The sequence below is a fragment of the Biomphalaria glabrata genome, chromosome 6, assembly GCF_947242115.1.
Source record: "Biomphalaria glabrata chromosome 6, xgBioGlab47.1, whole genome shotgun sequence".
Classification (NCBI taxonomy): domain Eukaryota; kingdom Metazoa; phylum Mollusca; class Gastropoda; family Planorbidae; genus Biomphalaria; species Biomphalaria glabrata.
In genome coordinates this window covers 22,369,102-22,387,775 of record NC_074716.1, presented here as the reverse complement: position 1 = coordinate 22,387,775, position 18,674 = coordinate 22,369,102, and the positions used below count along the sequence as shown (strand labels likewise).

General features: G+C 47.8%; 1 long non-coding RNA gene across 1 annotated transcript in view; it reads right to left on the bottom strand.

Annotated features, from left to right (window-relative positions):
- LOC106078026 (uncharacterized) overlaps positions 1 to 18,674 on the bottom strand; it is a 49,723-nt gene that overhangs the window by 7,756 nt on the left and 23,293 nt on the right. The gene's annotated exons all lie outside the window — the stretch shown is intronic.

The window sequence follows — 18,674 nt, the reverse complement described above, 5'->3', positions numbered from 1 at the left end:
AACTTTCATTCCTGCAGGAATAACAAGAAAGTAAGCCTAATAGTCAAGTGGCGTCACTAGGGTGGTGTATCCCGGTACAGTTAGCTTAGGTTGTCACCCCTCACCTCCCCCCAACCCTAAAATAAATCATTATTTTCCTTTTTTAAAAATAATACTACAATGAATTATTTTTTGTTATATTCACCGACTGACAACTGTAAAATGGTGTTGATAATTTAAAAATTCGTTGTTAAGGACATTACATCAATAGTTATTCCATATATTTAAATGTAAGATTATTATTAGAAGCACATTATCGTCAGTAATTGTCCATTTCTTCAATGTGGTCCTCGTCTATATCCTCCACTGTTCTCAGTCGTTTATGTTGTCTGTAGGTTGGGAAAGATTGTTGATGAAGGTAAGTCATTAGTAGGCCTAACTTGTTTTCTTTTCTTTTTTTTTTTTTAAACAATTCGGTTCGAAAACAAATACCATTGATACTGTCTCGGGGTATAAACCCTAGACCATCCGAAAGACAGTCCAGTGCACATACCATACGACAAAGCAGCCATTCAAATGAAAGACACTATTCCATGATAAATGTAATTGTCGCTCTAGCTTTCCATACCTTGTATAAGCCTCCTCCCCAATTCAGTCAGGATAAGTAGCACAAAAAGTCAACATTTTAACGAGTCCCTATGTAACAGAATATGTTTCTTTTGCTCGTTTAATATCTAATATACATTTCTGGTTTTAAAAAAAAAGATGCTTACTTTAAAAAACAAAGCAGAAAAAAAGGAAATACTATCAACGGTTAGGGGAAAAAACCCAAAGAAAGAATGGGACACAAAGGTCACCACCAACGTACCGTCCCCACCATTACAATAAACCTAATGAAAGCAGTTCCTTACATCAAAACCGTCCAAGCCGCTTGAATACAGATACAGACTATAGTTGAATACACGGGTTAATGTTTTGAAGTTAATATAAAGTTTAATAACTAACCCCATAACCCTATAGCTTATTTTGCATATTGATAAATCCGGCCCTGGCCCCATGGTTGTTAATCCTTCGGGGGTGGGCCCTGGTTCATTAAAACCCTTAGCGCCATCGATGCTACGCCACTGAGCAAATGGTCTCTAAAAGAGACATATGGGAAAGCAGTTGACAGCATGTGGTCTCTGCAAGAGACATAGGGAAATGCAGTTGACAGCCAAGAGGCATAGGGAAATGCAGTTGACAGCAGGTGGTCTCTGCAAGAGACGTAGGGGAAAGCAGTTGACAGCCAAGAGACATAGGGAAATGTAGTTGACAGCAGGTGGTCTCTTCAAGAGACATAGGTGAATGCAGTTGACAGCAGGTGGTCTCTGCAAGAGACATAGGGGAAAGCAGTCGACAGCAGGTGGTCTCTGCAAGAGACATAGGGGAATGCAGTTGACAGCCAAGAGACATAGGGAAATGCAGTTGACAGCAGGTGGTCTCTTCAAGAGACATAGGGGAAAGCAGTTGACAGCAGGTGGTCTCTGCAAGAGACATAGGGGAAAGCAGTTGACAGCAGGTGGTCTCTGCAAGAGACATAGGGGAATGCAGTTGACAGCCAAGAGACATAGCGAAATGCAGTTGACAGCAGGTGGTCTCTTCAAGAGACATAGGGGAAAGCAGTTGACAGCAGGTGGTCTCTGCAAGAGACATAGGGGAAAGCAGTTGACAGCAGGTGGTCTCTTCAAGAGACATAGGGGAAAGCAGTTGACAGCAGGTGGTCTCTGCAAGAGACATAGGGGAAAGCAGTTGACAGCAGGTGGTCTCTTCAAGAGACATAGGGGAAAGCAGTTGACAGCAGGTGGTCTCTGCAAGAGACATAGGGGAAAGCAGTTGACAGCAGGTGGTCTCTTCAAGAGACATAGGGGAAAGCAGTTGACAGCATGTGGTCTCTGCAAGAGACATAGGGGAATGCAGTTGACAGCCAAGAGACATAGGGGAAAGCAGTTGACAGCAGGTGGTCTCTGCAAGAGACATAGGGGAAAGCAGTTGACAGCAGGTGGTCTCTTCAAGAGACATAGGGGAAAGCAGTTGACAGCAGGTGGTCTCTGCAAGAGACATAGAGGAAAGCAGTTGACAGCAGGTGGTCTCTGCAAGAGACATAGGGGAAAGCAGTTGACAGCAGGTGGTCTCTGCAAGAGACATAGGGGAAAGCAGTTGACAGCAGTTGGTCTCTTCAAGAGACATAGGGGAAAGCAGTTGACAGCAGGTGGTCTCTTCAAGAGACATAGGGGAAAGCAGTTGACAGCCAAGAGACATAGGGAAATGCAGTTGACAGCAGGTGGTCTCTTCAAGAGACATAGGGAAATGCAGTTGACAGCAGGTGGTCTCTTCAAGAGACATAGGGGAAAGCAGTTGACAGCAGGTGGTCTCTGCAAGAGACATAGGGGAATGCAGTTGACAGCCAAGAGACATAGGGAAATGCAGTTGACAGCAGGTGGTCTCTTCAAGAGACATAGGGGAAAGCAGTTGACAGCAGGTGGTCTCTGCAAGAGACATAGGGGAAAGCAGTTGACAGCAGGTGGTCTCTGCAAGAGACATAGGGGAATGCAGTTGACAGCATGTGGTCTCTGCAAGAGACATAGGGGAAAGCAGTTGACAGCAGGTGGTCTCTGCAAGAGACATAGGGGAATGCAGTTGACAGCCAAGAGACATAGGGAAATGCAGTTGACAGCAGGTGGTCTCTTCAAGAGACATAGGGGAAAGCAGTTGACAGCAGGTGGTCTCTTCAAGAGACATAGGGGAAAGCAGTTGACAGCAGGTGGTCTCTGCAAGAGACATAGAGGAAAGCAGTTGACAGCAGGTGGTCTCTGCAAGAGACATAGGGGAAAGCAGTTGACAGCAGGTGGTCTCTGCAAGAGACATAGGGGAAAGCAGTTGACAGCAGTTGGTCTCTTCAAGAGACATAGGGGAAAGCAGTTGACAGCAGGTGGTCTCTTCAAGAGACATAGGGGAAAGCAGTTGACAGCAGGTGGTCTCTGCAAGAGACATAGGGGAAAGCAGTTGACAGCATGTGGTCTCTGCAAGAGACATAGGGGAAAGCAGTTGACAGCAGGTGGTCTCTTCAAGAGACATAGGGAAAAGCAGTTGACAGCAGGTGGTCTCTTCAAGAGACATAGGGGAAAGCAGTTGACAGCAGGTGGTCTCTGCAAGAGACATAGGGGAAAGCAGTTGACAGCAGGTGGTCTCTGCAAGAGACATAGGGGAAAGCAGTTGACAGCAGGTGGTCTCTGCAAGAGACATAGGGAAATGCAGTTGACAGCAGGTGGTCTCTTCAAGAGACATAGGGGAAAGCAGTTGACAGCAGGTGGTCTCTTCAAGAGACAATGGGGAAAGCAGTTGACAGCAGGTGGTCTCTGCAAGAGACATAGGGGAAAGCAGTTGACAGCCAAGAGACATAGGGAAATGCAGTTGACAGCAGGTGGTCTCTTCAAGAGACATAGGGGAAAGCAGTTGACAGCCAAGAGACATAGGGAAATGCAGTTGACAGCAGGTGGTCTCTGCAAGAGACATAGGGGAAAGCAGTTGACAGCCAAGAGACATAGGGAAATGCAGTTGACAGCAGGTGGTCTCTTCAAGAGACAATGGGGAAAGCAGTTGACAGCAGGTGGTCTCTGCAAGAGACATAGGGGAAAGCAGTTGACAGCCAAGAGACATAGGGAAATGCAGTTGACAGCAGGTGGTCTCTGCAAGAGACATAGGGAAATGCAGTTGACAGCAGGTGGTCTCTTCAAGAGACATAGGGGAAAGCAGTTGACAGCAGGTGGTCTCTTCAAGAGACAATGGGGAAAGCAGTTGACAGCAGGTGGTCTCTGCAAGAGACATAGGGGAAAGCAGTTGACAGCCAAGAGACATAGGGAAATGCAGTTGACAGCAGGTGGTCTCTTCAAGAGACATAGGGGAAAGCAGTTGACAGCCAAGAGACATAGGGAAATGCAGTTGACAGCAGGTGGTCTCTGCAAGAGACATAGGGGAAAGCAGTTGACAGCCAAGAGACATAGGGAAATGCAGTTGACAGCAGGTGGTCTCTGCAAGAGACATAGGGGAAAGCAGTTGACAGCCAAGAGACATAGGGAAATGCAGTTGACAGCAGGTGGTCTCTTCAAGAGACAATGGGGAAAGCAGTTGACAGCAGGTGGTCTCTGCAAGAGACATAGGGGAAAGCAGTTGACAGCCAAGAGACATAGGGAAATGCAGTTGAAAGCAGGTGGTCTCTTCAAGAGACATAGGGGAAAGCAGTTGACAGCAGGTGGTCTCTGCAAGAGACGTAGGGGAAAGCAGTTGACAGCAGGTGGTCTCTGCAAGAGACATAGGGGAAAGCAGTTGACAGCAGGTGGTCTCTGCAAGAGACATAGGGGAAAGCAGTTGACAGCAGGTGGTCTCTTCAAGAGACAATGGGGAAAGCAGTTGACAGCAGGTGGTCTCTGCAAGAGACATAGGGGAAAGCAGTTGACAGCAGGTGGTCTCTTCAAGAGACAATGGGGAAAGCAGTTGACAGCAGGTGGTCTCTGCAAGAGACATAGGGGAAAGCAGTTGACAGCCAAGAGACATAGGGAAATGCAGTTGACAGCAGGTGGTCTCTTCAAGAGACATAGGGGAAAGCAGTTGACAGCAGGTGGTCTCTGCAAGAGACATAGGGGAATGCAGTTGACAGCAGGTGGTCTCTGCAAGAGACATAGGGGAATGCAATAGGCAGCATGTAGCCTCTGAAAGAGACATAAGGGAATGCAGTTGACAGCAGGTGGTCTCTGCAAGAGACATAGGGGAAAGCAGTTGACAGCCAAGAGACATAGGGAAATGCAGTTGACAGCAGGTGGTCTCTTCAAGAGACAATGGGGAAAGCAGTTGACAGCAGGTGGTCTCTGCAAGAGACATAGGGGAAAGCAGTTGACAGCCAAGAGACATAGGGAAATGCAGTTGACAGCAGGTGGTCTCTTCAAGAGACATAGGGGAAAGCAGTTGACAGCAGGTGGTCTCTGCAAGAGACGTAGGGGAAAGCAGTTGACAGCAGGTGGTCTCTGCAAGAGACATAGGGGAAAGCAGTTGACAGCAGGTGGTCTCTGCAAGAGACATAGGGGAAAGCAGTTGACAGCAGGTGGTCTCTTCAAGAGACAATGGGGAAAGCAGTTGACAGCAGGTGGTCTCTGCAAGAGACATAGGGGAAAGCAGTTGACAGCAGGTGGTCTCTTCAAGAGACAATGGGGAAAGCAGTTGACAGCAGGTGGTCTCTGCAAGAGACATAGGGGAAAGCAGTTGACAGCAGGTGGCCTCTTCAAGAGACAATGGGGAAAGCAGTTGACAGCAGGTGGTCTCTGCAAGAGACATAGGGGAAAGCAGTTGACAGCAGGTGGTCTCTTCAAGAGACAATGGGGAAAGCAGTTGACAGCAGGTGGTCTCTGCAAGAGACATAGGGGAAAGCAGTTGACAGCCAAGAGACATAGGGAAATGCAGTTGACAGCAGGTGGTCTCTTCAAGAGACATAGGGGAAAGCAGTTGACAGCAGGTGGTCTCTGCAAGAGACATAGGGGAATGCAGTTGACAGCAGGTGGTCTCTGCAAGAGACATAGGGGAATGCAATAGGCAGCATGTAGCCTCTGAAAGAGACATAAGGGAATGCAGTTGACAGCAGGTGGTCTCTGCAAGAGACATAGGGGAAAGCAGTTGACAGCCAAGAGACATAGGGAAATGCAGTTGACAGCAGGTGGTCTCTTCAAGAGACAATGGGGAAAGCAGTTGACAGCAGGTGGTCTCTGCAAGAGACATAGGGGAAAGCAGTTGACAGCCAAGAGACATAGGGAAATGCAGTTGACAGCAGGTGGTCTCTTCAAGAGACATAGGGGAAAGCAGTTGACAGCAGGTGGTCTCTGCAAGAGACGTAGGGGAAAGCAGTTGACAGCAGGTGGTCTCTGCAAGAGACATAGGGGAAAGCAGTTGACAGCAGGTGGTCTCTGCAAGAGACATAGGGGAAAGCAGTTGACAGCAGGTGGTCTCTTCAAGAGACAATGGGGAAAGCAGTTGACAGCAGGTGGTCTCTGCAAGAGACATAGGGGAAAGCAGTTGACAGCAGGTGGTCTCTTCAAGAGACAATGGGGAAAGCAGTTGACAGCAGGTGGTCTCTGCAAGAGACATAGGGGAAAGCAGTTGACAGCAGGTGGCCTCTTCAAGAGACAATGGGGAAAGCAGTTGACAGCAGGTGGTCTCTGCAAGAGACATAGGGGAAAGCAGTTGACAGCCAAGAGACATAGGGAAATGCAGTTGACAGCAGGTGGTCTCTTCAAGAGACATAGGGGAAAGCAGTTGACAGCAGGTGGTCTCTGCAAGAGACATAGGGGAATGCAGTTGACAGCAGGTGGTCTCTGCAAGAGACATAGGGGAATGCAATAGGCAGCATGTAGCCTCTGAAAGAGACATAAGGGAATGCAATAGGCAGCATGTAGCCTCTGAAAGAGACATAAGGGAATGCAATTGGCAGCATGTAGCCTCTGAAAGAGACATAAGGGAATGCAGTTGGCAGCAGGTGGCCTCTGCAAGAGACATAGGGGAAAGCAGTTGACAGCATGTGGACCTTTGCAAGAGACATAGGGGAAAGCAGTTGACAGCATGTGGTCTCTGCAAGAGACATAGGGGAATGCAGTTGACAGCATGTGGTCTCTGAAAGAGACATAGGGGAAAGCAGTTGACAGCAGGTGGTCTCTGCAAGAGACATAAGGGAATGCAGTTGACAGCATGTGGTCTCTGCAAGAGACATAGGGGAATGCAGTTGACAGCATGTGGTCTCTGCAAGAGACATAGGGGAAAGCAGTTGACAGCATGTGGTCTCTGCAAGAGACATAGGGGAATGCAGTTGACAGTATGTGGTCTCTGAAAGAGACATAGGGGAATGCAGTTGACAGCATGTGGTCTCTGAAAGAGACATAGGGGAAAGCAGTTGATAGCAGGTGGTCTCTGCAAGAGACATAAGGGAATGCAGTTGACAGCATGTGGTCTCTGCAAGAGACATAGGGGAATGCAGTTGACAGCATGTGGTCTCTGAAAGAGACATAGGGGAAAGCAGTTGACAGCAGGTGGTCTCTGCAAGAGACATAAGGGAATGCAGTTGACAGCATGTGGTCTCTGCAAGAGACATAGGGGAATGCAGTTGACAGCATGTGGTCTCTGCAAGAGACATAGGGGAAAGCAGTTGACAGCAGGTGGTCTCTGCAAGAGACATAGGGAAATGCAGTTGACAGCCAAGAGACATAGGGGAATGCAGTTGAAAGCAGGTGGTCTCTGCAAGAGACATAGGGGAATGCAGTTGACAGCAGGTGGTCTCTGCAAGAGACATAGGGGAATGCAGTTGACAGCAGGTGGTCTCTGCAAGAGACATAGGGGAATGCAGTTGACAGCAGGTGGTCTCTGCAAGAGACATAGGGGAAAGCAGTTGACAGCCAAGAGACATAGGGAAATGCAGTTGACAGCAGGTGGTCTCTTCAAGAGACATAGGGGAAAGCAGTTGACAGCAGGTGGTCTCTGCAAGAGACATAGGGGAAAGCAGTTGACAGCCAAGAGACATAGGGAAATGCAGTTGACAGCAGGTGGTCTCTTCAAGAGACATAGGGAAATGCAGTTGACAGCAGGTGGTCTCTTCAAGAGACATAGGGAAATGCAGTTGACAGCAGGTGGTCTCTTCAAGAGACATAGGGGAAAGCAGTTGACAGCAGGTGGTCTCTGCAAGAGACATAGGGGAATGCAGTTGACAGCCAAGAGACATAGGGAAATGCAGTTGACAGCAGGTGGTCTCTTCAAGAGACATAGGGGAAAGCAGTTGACAGCAGGTGGTCTCTGCAAGAGACATAGGGGAAAGCAGTTGACAGCAGGTGGTCTCTGCAAGAGACATAGGGGAATGCAGTTGACAGCATGTGGTCTCTGCAAGAGACATAGGGGAAAGCAGTTGACAGCAGGTGGTCTCTGCAAGAGACATAGGGGAATGCAGTTGACAGCCAAGAGACATAGGGAAATGCAGTTGACAGCAGGTGGTCTCTTCAAGAGACATAGGGGAAAGCAGTTGACAGCAGGTGGTCTCTTCAAGAGACATAGGGGAAAGCAGTTGACAGCAGGTGGTCTCTGCAAGAGACATAGAGGAAAGCAGTTGACAGCAGGTGGTCTCTGCAAGAGACATAGGGGAAAGCAGTTGACAGCAGGTGGTCTCTGCAAGAGACATAGGGGAAAGCAGTTGACAGCAGTTGGTCTCTTCAAGAGACATAGGGGAAAGCAGTTGACAGCAGGTGGTCTCTTCAAGAGACATAGGGGAAAGCAGTTGACAGCAGGTGGTCTCTGCAAGAGACATAGGGGAAAGCAGTTGACAGCAGGTGGTCTCTTCAAGAGACATAGGGAAAAGCAGTTGACAGCAGGTGGTCTCTTCAAGAGACATAGGGGAAAGCAGTTGACAGCAGGTGGTCTCTGCAAGAGACATAGGGGAAAGCAGTTGACAGCAGGTGGTCTCTGCAAGAGACATAGGGGAAAGCAGTTGACAGCAGGTGGTCTCTGCAAGAGACATAGGGGAAAGCAGTTGACAGCAGGTGGTCTCTTCAAGAGACATAGGGGAAAGCAGTTGACAGCAGGTGGTCTCTGCAAGAGACATAGGGGAAAGCAGTTGACAGCAGGTGGTCTCTGCAAGAGACATAGGGGAAAGCAGTTGACAGCCAAGAGACATAGGGAAATGCAGTTGACAGCAGGTGGTCTCTGCAAGAGACATAGGGAAATGCAGTTGACAGCAGGTGGTCTCTTCAAGAGACATAGGGGAAAGCAGTTGACAGCAGGTGGTCTCTTCAAGAGACAATGGGGAAAGCAGTTGACAGCAGGTGGTCTCTGCAAGAGACATAGGGGAAAGCAGTTGACAGCCAAGAGACATAGGGAAATGCAGTTGACAGCAGGTGGTCTCTTCAAGAGACATAGGGGAAAGCAGTTGACAGCCAAGAGACATAGGGAAATGCAGTTGACAGCAGGTGGTCTCTGCAAGAGACATAGGGGAAAGCAGTTGACAGCCAAGAGACATAGGGAAATGCAGTTGACAGCAGGTGGTCTCTTCAAGAGACAATGGGGAAAGCAGTTGACAGCAGGTGGTCTCTGCAAGAGACATAGGGGAAAGCAGTTGACAGCCAAGAGACATAGGGAAATGCAGTTGAAAGCAGGTGGTCTCTTCAAGAGACATAGGGGAAAGCAGTTGACAGCAGGTGGTCTCTGCAAGAGACGTAGGGGAAAGCAGTTGACAGCAGGTGGTCTCTGCAAGAGACATAGGGGAAAGCAGTTGACAGCAGGTGGTCTCTGCAAGAGACATAGGGGAAAGCAGTTGACAGCAGGTGGTCTCTTCAAGAGACAATGGGGAAAGCAGTTGACAGCAGGTGGTCTCTGCAAGAGACATAGGCGAAAGCAGTTGACAGCAGGTGGTCTCTTCAAGAGACAATGGGGAAAGCAGTTGACAGCAGGTGGTCTCTGCAAGAGACATAGGGGAAAGCAGTTGACAGCCAAGAGACATAGGGAAATGCAGTTGACAGCAGGTGGTCTCTTCAAGAGACATAGGGGAAAGCAGTTGACAGCAGGTGGTCTCTGCAAGAGACATAGGGGAATGCAGTTGACAGCAGGTGGTCTCTGCAAGAGACATAGGGGAATGCAATAGGCAGCATGTAGCCTCTGAAAGAGACATAAGGGAATGCAGTTGACAGCAGGTGGTCTCTGCAAGAGACATAGGGGAAAGCAGTTGACAGCCAAGAGACATAGGGAAATGCAGTTGACAGCAGGTGGTCTCTTCAAGAGACAATGGGGAAAGCAGTTGACAGCAGGTGGTCTCTGCAAGAGACATAGGGGAAAGCAGTTGACAGCCAAGAGACATAGGGAAATGCAGTTGACAGCAGGTGGTCTCTTCAAGAGACATAGGGGAAAGCAGTTGACAGCAGGTGGTCTCTGCAAGAGACGTAGGGGAAAGCAGTTGACAGCAGGTGGTCTCTGCAAGAGACATAGGGGAAAGCAGTTGACAGCAGGTGGTCTCTGCAAGAGACATAGGGGAAAGCAGTTGACAGCAGGTGGTCTCTTCAAGAGACAATGGGGAAAGCAGTTGACAGCAGGTGGTCTCTGCAAGAGACATAGGGGAAAGCAGTTGACAGCAGGTGGTCTCTTCAAGAGACAATGGGGAAAGCAGTTGACAGCAGGTGGTCTCTGCAAGAGACATAGGGGAAAGCAGTTGACAGCAGGTGGCCTCTTCAAGAGACAATGGGGAAAGCAGTTGACAGCAGGTGGTCTCTGCAAGAGACATAGGGGAAAGCAGTTGACAGCCAAGAGACATAGGGAAATGCAGTTGACAGCAGGTGGTCTCTTCAAGAGACATAGGGGAAAGCAGTTGACAGCAGGTGGTCTCTGCAAGAGACATAGGGGAATGCAGTTGACAGCAGGTGGTCTCTGCAAGAGACATAGGGGAATGCAATAGGCAGCATGTAGCCTCTGAAAGAGACATAAGGGAATGCAATAGGCAGCATGTAGCCTCTGAAAGAGACATAAGGGAATGCAATTGGCAGCATGTAGCCTCTGAAAGAGACATAAGGGAATGCAGTTGGCAGCAGGTGGCCTCTGCAAGAGACATAGGGGAAAGCAGTTGACAGCATGTGGACCTTTGCAAGAGACATAGGGGAAAGCAGTTGACAGCATGTGGTCTCTGCAAGAGACATAGGGGAATGCAGTTGACAGCATGTGGTCTCTGAAAGAGACATAGGGGAAAGCAGTTGACAGCAGGTGGTCTCTGAAAGAGACATAGGGGAAAGCAGTTGACAGCATGTGGTCTCTGCAAGAGACATAGGGGAATGCAGTTGACAGTATGTGGTCTCTGAAAGAGACATAGGGGAATGCAGTTGACAGCATGTGGTCTCTGAAAGAGACATAGGGGAAAGCAGTTGATAGCAGGTGGTCTCTGCAAGAGACATAAGGGAATGCAGTTGACAGCATGTGGTCTCTGCAAGAGACATAGGGGAATGCAGTTGACAGCAGGTGGTCTCTGCAAGAGACATAGGGGAATGCAATAGGCAGCATGTAGCCTCTGAAAGAGACATAAGGGAATGCAATAGGCAGCATGTAGCCTCTGAAAGAGACATAAGGGAATGCAATTGGCAGCATGTAGCCTCTGAAAGAGACATAAGGGAATGCAGTTGGCAGCAGGTGGCCTCTGCAAGAGACATAGGGGAAAGCAGTTGACAGCATGTGGACCTTTGCAAGAGACATAGGGGAAAGCAGTTGACAGCATGTGGTCTCTGCAAGAGACATAGGGGAATGCAGTTGACAGCATGTGGTCTCTGAAAGAGACATAGGGGAAAGCAGTTGACAGCAGGTGGTCTCTGAAAGAGACATAGGGGAAAGCAGTTGACAGCATGTGGTCTCTGCAAGAGACATAGGGGAATGCAGTTGACAGTATGTGGTCTCTGAAAGAGACATAGAGGAATGCAGTTGACAGCATGTGGTCTCTGAAAGAGACATAGGGGAAAGCAGTTGATAGCAGGTGGTCTCTGCAAGAGACATAAGGGAATGCAGTTGACAGCATGTGGTCTCTGCAAGAGACATAGGGGAATGCAGTTGACAGCATGTGGTCTCTGAAAGAGACATAGGGGAAAGCAGTTGACAGCAGGTGGTCTCTGCAAGAGACATAAGGGAATGCAGTTGACAGCATGTGGTCTCTGCAAGAGACATAGGGGAATGCAGTTGACAGCATGTGGTCTCTGCAAGAGACATAGGGGAAAGCAGTTGACAGCAGGTGGTCTCTGCAAGAGACATAGGGAAATGCAGTTGACAGCCAAGAGACATAGGGGAATGCAGTTGAAAGCAGGTGGTCTCTGCAAGAGACATAGGGGAATGCAGTTGACAGCAGGTGGTCTCTGCAAGAGACATAGGGGAATGCAGTTGACAGCAGGTGGTCTCTGCAAGAGACATAGGGGAATGCAGTTGACAGCAGGTGGTCTCTGCAAGAGACATAGGGGAAAGCAGTTGACAGCCAAGAGACATAGGGAAATGCAGTTGACAGCAGGTGGTCTCTTCAAGAGACATAGGGGAAAGCAGTTGACAGCAGGTGGTCTCTGCAAGAGACATAGGGGAAAGCAGTTGACAGCCAAGAGACATAGGGAAATGCAGTTGACAGCAGGTGGTCTCTTCAAGAGACATAGGGGAAAGCAGTTGACAGCAGGTGGTCTCTGCAAGAGACATAGGGGAAAGCAGTTGACAGCCAAGAGACATAGGGAAATGCAGTTGACAGCAGGTGGTCTCTTCAAGAGACAATGGGGAAAGCAGTTGACAGCAGGTGGTCTCTGCAAGAGACATAGGGGAAAGCAGTTGACAGCCAAGAGACATAGGGAAATGCAGTTGAAAGCAGGTGGTCTCTTCAAGAGACATAGGGGAAAGCAGTTGACAGCAGGTGGTCTCTGCAAGAGACATAGGGGAATGCAGTTGACAGCAGGTGGTCTCTGCAAGAGACATAGGGGAATGCAATAGGCAGCATGTAGCCTCTGAAAGAGACATAAGGGAATGCAATAGGCAGCATGTAGCCTCTGAAAGAGACATAAGGGAATGCAATTGGCAGCATGTAGCCTCTGAAAGAGACATAAGGGAATGCAGTTGGCAGCAGGTGGCCTCTGCAAGAGACATAGGGGTGCAGTTGACAGCATGTGGGCCTTTGCAAGAGACATAGGGGAAAGCAGTTGACAGCATGTGGTCTCTGCAAGAGACATAGGGGAATGCAGTTGACAGCATGTGGTCTCTGAAAGAGACATAGGGGAAAGCAGTTGACAGCAGGTGGTCTCTGCAAGAGACATAAGGGAATGCAGTTGACAGCATGTGGTCTCTGCAAGAGACATAGGGGAATGCAGTTGACAGCATGTGGTCTCTGCAAGAGACATAGGGAAATGCAGTTGACAGCCAAGAGACATAGGGGAATGCAGTTGACAGCAGGTGGTCTCTGCAAGAGACATAGGGGAATGCAGTTGACAGCAGGTGGTCTCTGCAAGAGACATAGGGGAATGCAGTTGACAGCAGGTGGTCTCTGCAAGAGACATAGGGGAATGCAGTTGACAGCAGGTGGTCTCTGCAAGAGACATAGGGGAAAGCAGTTGACAGCAGGTGGTCTCTGCAAGAGACATAGGGGAATGCAGTTGACAGCAGGTGGTCTCTGCAAGAGACATAGGGGAATGCAGTTGACAGCAGGTGGTCTCTGCAAGAGACATAGGGGATTGCAGTTGACAGCAGGTGGTCTCTGCAAGAGACATAGGGGAATGCAGTTGACAGCCAAGAGACATAGGGGAATGCAGTTGACAGCAGGTGGTCTCTGCAAGAGACATAGGGGAATGCAGTTGACAGCAGGTGGTCTCTGCAAGAGACATAGGGAAATGCAGTTGACAGCCAAGAGACATAGGGGAATGCAGTTGACAGCATGTGGTCTCTGCAAGAGACATAGGGGAATGCAGTTGACAGCATGTGGTCTCTGCAAGAGACATAAGGGAATGCAGTTGGCAGCAGGTGGTCTCTGCAAGAGACATAGGGGAATGCAGTTGACAGCATGTGGCCTATGAAAGAGACATAGGGGAATGCAGTTGACAGCATGTGGTCTCTGCAAGAGACATAGGGGAATGCAATAGGCAGCATGTAGCCTCTGAAAGAGACATAAGGGAATGCAATTGGCAGCATGTAGCCTCTGAAAGAGACATAAGGGAATGCAGTTGGCAGCAGGTGGCCTCTGCAAGAGACATAGGGGTGCAGTTGACAGCATGTGGGCCTTTGCAAGAGACATAGGGGAAAGCAGTTGACAGCAGGTGGTCTCTGCAAGAGACATAGGGGAAAGCAGTTGACAGCAGGTGGTCTCTGCAAGAGACATAGGGGAATGCAGTTGACAGCATGTGGTCTCTGAAAGAGACATAGGGGAAAGCAGTTGACAGCAGGTGGTCTCTGCAAGAGACATAAGGGAATGCAGTTGACAGCATGTGGTCTCTGCAAGAGACATAGGGGAATGCAGTTGACAGCATGTGGTCTCTGCAAGAGACATAGGGAAATGCAGTTGACAGCCAAGAGACATAGGGGAATGCAGTTGACAGCAGGTGGTCTCTGCAAGAGACATAGGGGAATGCAGTTGACAGCAGGTGGTCTCTGCAAGAGACATAGGGGAATGCAGTTGACAGCAGGTGGTCTCTGCAAGAGACATAGGGGAATGCAGTTGACAGCAGGTGGTCTCTGCAAGAGACATAGGGGAAAGCAGTTGACAGCAGGTGGTCTCTGCAAGAGACATAGGGGAATGCAGTTGACAGCAGGTGGTCTCTGCAAGAGACATAGGGGAATGCAGTTGACAGCAGGTGGTCTCTGCAAGAGACATAGGGGAATGCAGTTGACAGCAGGTGGTCTCTGCAAGAGACATAGGGGAATGCAGTTGACAGCAGGTGGTCTCTGCAAGAGACATAGGGGAATGCAGTTGACAGCCAAGAGACATAGGGGAATGCAGTTGACAGCAGGTGGTCTCTGCAAGAGACATAAGGGAATGCAGTTGACAGCAGGTGGTCTCTGCAAGAGACATAGGGAAATGCAGTTGACAGCCAAGAGACATAGGGGAATGCAGTTGACAGCATGTGGTCTCTGCAAGAGACATAGGGGAATGCAGTTGACAGCAGGTGGTCTCTGCAAGAGACATAGGGGAATGCAGTTGACAGCAGGTGGTCTCTGCAAGAGACATAGGGGAATGCAGTTGACAGCATGTGGTCTCTGCAAGAGACATAGGGGAATGCAGTTGACAGCAGGTGGTCTCTGCAAGAGACATAGGGGAATGCAGTTGACAGCAGGTGGTCTCTGCAAGAGACATAGGGGAATGCAGTTGACAGCAGGTGGTCTCTGCAAGAGACATAGGGGAAAGCAGTTGACAGCAGGTGGTCTCTGCAAGAGACATAGGGGAATGCAGTTGACAGCATGTGGTCTCTGCAAGAGACATAGGGGAATGCAGTTGACAGCATGTGGCCTATGAAAGAGACATAGGGGAATGCAGTTGACAGCATGTGGCCTATGCAAGAGACATAGGGGAATGCAGTTGGCAGCAGGTGGTCTCTGCAAGAGACATAGGGGAAAGCAGTTGACAGCAGGTGGTCTCTGCAAGAGACATAGGGGAATGCAGTTGACAGCAGGTGGTCTCTGCAAGAGACATAGGGGAATGCAGTTGACAGCATGTGGCCTATGAAAGAGACATAGGGGAATGCAGTTGACAGCATGTGGCCTATGCAAGAGACATAGGGGAATGCAGTTGGCAGCAGGTGGTCTCTGCAAGAGACATAGGGGAATGCAGTTGACAGCATGTGGTCTCTGCAAGAGACATAGGGGAATGCAGTTGACAGCAGGTGGTCTCTGCAAGAGACATAGGGGAATGCAGTTGACAGCAGGTGGTCTCTGCAAGAGACATAGGGGAATGCAGTTGACAGCATGTGGCCTATGAAAGAGACATAGGGGAATGCAGTTGACAGCATGTGGCCTATGAAAGAGACATAGGGGAATGCAGTTGACAGCAGGTGGTCTCTGCAAGAGACATAGGGGAATGCAGTTGACAGCAGGTGGTCTCTGCAAGAGACATAGGGGAATGCAGTTGACAGCATGTGGCCTATGAAAGAGACATAGGGGAATGCAGTTGACAGCATGTGGCCTATGAAAGAGACATAGGGGAAAGCAGTTGACAGCAGGTGGTCTCTGCAAGAGACATAGGGGAATGCAGTTGACAGCATGTGGCCTCTGCAAGAGACAGGTGGAAAACCTCCATCTACAATAATTATTCTAAAGCACATTACAGTTACAAAATTCTATGATCGTAGCTAAAAGGGGTTTTGAATTAAAAAAAGCAACATTAACTGAGTACTGAGATTTTTCAGTTTAAAACCCCCAACAGATTATTTTGACGATAAAACTTCACTTTTCGATATAAAATCTAAAGCAAACTACAGTCACCTAATTCTAAGAGCGTATTCAAGAGAGGTTACACATTTCTACCAGTGGCGGGGCTCCATTAATAAAGTGCAGTGAATAGTCATCTGCCGAAATTGAAAAACACTAAATGTGGCTCAACAAAGATGGCTAAGACAGATTTTAGGAGTCAGTTATAGAGATCGGGTCTAAATCAAGGAAATCCTATGCCAAACTGGGAGTCGACCCCATAGTAAGATTGTGACAGAGCGTCGCATGAGGTTTGCGGGACATGTTCTCCGATAAAATGAATTAGGCATAAGAAGAGTTGCGATGACATCCTATTAAGTACAACTTTGCTCCACACATTCATGGAGGTCCTCAAAGCAGTTGGGAAGAGGCTTCAGATATTACCAGTGACAGATTTTTGTGGAAACAGCTTGACGGCAAATGCGCCGAACGGCGCGGGAGGGTCTAAGTCAATAAGAATAGCAGATCAATGCACTGTAGATACATCAGAATATGCATTTTGTTGGCTTTCAATACCAGAAATAGTGCTTGGCGGCGGGGCCGAGCCCCGCGCTGGGGGAGCTCTTAGCGCTCCGCCAGACCCCCTTGCTGGCAATAGCGTTGAGTCAACAATTTTTCTTTGCGTAGCCAAGAGGGGTTTTGTGTTAAAACCCCTCTCCAGCGGGAATCGCAGCTGAAAACCACCTCTTCAATATAAAAAAAGCAAATTACGCAGTCAAAATGCTATGAGCGTAGCCAAAGGGGTTTTCAGTTTAACCCCCTCCCTTTCAGCGGGGTTTGATGCTAAAACATACCTCTTCAATATAAAAAAAAAGCAAATTACACACTCAAAATTCTTTGAGCGTAGCCAAGCCAATGAGTGGGGGAGGGTTTGAGTTTAAACCCCCCTCCACCAGAGTGTTTTTTTATGTTTAAAAACCCTCCAGATGGTTTTGAATTTAAAATCCCCTTACAGAGAGTTTTTTGAGTTTTGAGGGTGAAAACCTCTCACTTCAATATTATTCTAAAGCAAAATACAGTCACTAAATCCTATGAGCGTAGCTAAGGGGTTTTGAATTTGTAAAAAAAAAATCCAGAGTGTTTTTAGTTTAAACCCCCCTAACAGATGATTTTGACTATAAAATTTCCCGTTTCGATATAAAATCTAAAGCAAAATATAGTCACACAATTCCAAGAGCGTGGCCTAGAGAGGTTACAAATTTCTACCAGTGGCTAGTCTCCATTAAAACAGTGCAGTAAATAGTCATCTGCTGAAATTGAAAAAGACTAAATGTGGCTCAACAGAGATAGCTAAGACGGATTTTAGAACTGAGGTATAGAGATCGGGTCACAATCAAGGAAATCCTACGCCGAACTGGGAGTCGACCCCTTAGGTTGTGACCGAGCGTCGCATGAGGTTTGCGGACATGTTCTCCAATACAATGAATTACGCATAATAAGAGTTGCGATGACATGGAGGCTATTACGAGGAAAGCACAAACAGTGGGGATTTCATTTCGGGCGGGGGGGGGGGGGGGAGTTGAAGTTTTCAACTAAGCAAGTAGGCCTATTAACTGATCCATGAGAAAAGCAGGTCAGCTATAAATGGAAAGAGGAAGTGAACGAATCTATAGGGAGAAGGGAATCCTTAGCAGCACGTGTCACGTGTTTGACCTTTTATAATCTTTTCTAAACATTTCTCCCTACGGCTAAATGACGCGCGCGAAAACCCAAAAGTGAAGCACAGAAAACTGTACTGCAATACAACGATACAATTTCACGACGTGATTCATGACGATCAAATACATTCCATTGAATTGGTGTTTAGCATTCAAATGGTTTGTTTCGACCATTAGTTTTCATTTTATTTTAGTTTCAATGTGCAACACGAACTCTGGTACAATTTATTACATAGTTGTAGATTCTAGTGATTCTAATTCCTACAAAATGCATCTTATAAATATAGCTCACACAACAGAAAAAAAGTTGCCAAATTTCAATTTCTCATGAGTTTCAACAATGGACATAGAAGACGGAGCGGGGAATTTGGTCACTGTGGATTTGCGTTAAATTGTTTTTTTTTTTGTTGTTTTTTTTAAACTAAAGCAAGATTACAGTTAAAGAATTTCACAATGACAACAAAACACACACACAAAGACACACACACTATATAAAAACTACAGTCAACAAATTCCATAAGTGAATGCCAAGTGGTGTCGGATTGAGATTAAAATCAACTCCAATAACAAAACTTTAATAGACCTTCAACTAAGAAAATAAAGCAAAACTTAATTGCCAAGTCCAGACCGGTCCATTCTTTGTTGTTGATTTTCTCATCGCTTCTTCTGTCTGCCTCGCCTTCTGTTCCCTGCTACTGTTCCATGTATAAAGAGCTTAGCGGGTTCGTAATATGGCCGTACAATTTTAGATTATGTTTTTGACTATGATCAGATTGTCATCATTAAGCCCGATCGCCATTGTGATTCTGTTTTGGATTTTCTTATTTGTGATGTGTGTTCTTTGTAGGTGATACCAGGAATCTTTCTGTACCGTTTCGTTGTCATGATTCGGATTCTCCTCTCTGAGTTTAACCAATTTAAACACAAAATTTTCATTTGAATTGACACCACTGCTTGGCACTGACACCACCTGCAACTCTATACTACGCTTTCCACAAGTTTAGAACCATTGCTTTAGCTCAAGGGTCCGGATACACTTTT